The sequence below is a fragment of the Petromyzon marinus genome, chromosome 55 (genome assembly GCF_048934315.1).
Source record: "Petromyzon marinus isolate PM22_M1 ecotype Great Lakes invasive population chromosome 55, UKy_Petmar_22M1.pri1.0, whole genome shotgun sequence".
Lineage (NCBI taxonomy): Eukaryota > Metazoa > Chordata > Hyperoartia > Petromyzontiformes > Petromyzontidae > Petromyzon > Petromyzon marinus.
In genome coordinates, this window is record NC_133721.1 from 12,257,427 (window position 1) to 12,258,901 (window position 1,475).

Sequence of the window (1,475 nt, forward strand, 5' to 3'; positions counted from 1 at the left end):
TCGGGGGAAATGCCGAGGGGCAGCAGCAGCAGCGGCCGCAGCGGCCGCAGCGGCAATGGCTGCGGCGGTGGTAGCAGCAGCTTGTCGGGGCGGAAAACGCGTTCGGCAAAAAGACGAATTGCCCATGGATAGAATTTGGCGAGATACGATGTCCCACCCTACCATCACGACTACCGCGCACACCACGCGGTGAGACGACGGGACGAATACAAGCGAGGGTACGCCGACACCGCGTTACTGTTTCACCGTTCCGCGTACCGCGTCACCGTGCCGCCGGGGATGGGCAGCTCAAGAAAGTAGTTCGTCGTCGACCGCTCAGAGACCACGTCATAACGGGGCGTTTTCCACGTAACAACGGCACGTGTTATAACGGCGCGCATTATAAAAGACGCGCATTATTAAAGGCGCGTGCATTATAATGGGGGATGCGTTCTGCGCTATAACGGCATCCGTGTTATAACGAGGGGGGAGGGGGGCGCGTTCCGCGTTGTGTGAAAAGTGTTCCCGAAATGGAAGAACGGCGTTGTAACGAAAACGCGACTGCAGCGTGAACACCGCTGCATATTAAGCGAGGGCTCGTGGTGCGATGGTCTTAACAAGCGCTCTGCGCAAAGATTCGAAACGTTTTCTAAGCTCGTACGACCGCTGACAAACTCTATTAATTCTAATCGTTGTGCTTTAATAAAATCGATAAAAACCCTCAGGAGGAAATCTCGCGATGATTATTGTTGTTTTTGTTGTAATCAACGCAACCCCCCATAAATTATTCATATTTATACGATAGATCCCCCCACCCACCCAGCCCCCGCAAAGTGAAATAACTGGGAGCTGTTAATATCAAGCAGAGGTCATTGTTGTGTTGTCCAAGGGCGATTTGCGTCTTGCGAATGATCAAGCGGGACGATGAATCAAGCCGGAGTGGCGCAGGGACCCTGATCGCGCGTCATCGAGGGGGAGGAGGAGGGGGGAGGGAGGAGAGGGTGTAGGAGGAAGAGGGGAGGTGGGAGGACGACGAGGAGGGGGAGGAGAAGGGAAGGAGAGGAGGAGGAGGAAGACGAGAGAGGGAGGATGAAGAGGAGGGGGAGGGAGGATGAAGAGGAGGGGGAGGGAGGATGGTGAGGAGGGGGTGGAGGAGGGGGTGGAGGAGAGAAGGATGAAGAGGAGGGGGAGGGAGGATGAAGAGGAGGGGGAGGGAGGATGGTGAGGAGGGGGTGGAGGAGGGGGTGGAGGAGGGGGTGGAGGAGGGGAGGAGAGAAGGAGGAAGACGAGAGAGGGAGGATGAAGAGGAGGAGATGGGAGGGGGCTGCTGGGTGACCTCCCCCTGCCACCCACGGCTCGTGCCGTGTTCCTGGGGGACGAGTCGCTCGTGCGCACCACAAACGACAATAACAAACGACGACGACGATGAGGCAAATGAATCCCAACCGCGAGCGCGGGCGGGCGGCGGTGCTCGTTTCACTTCGTCCGTGGAGCGC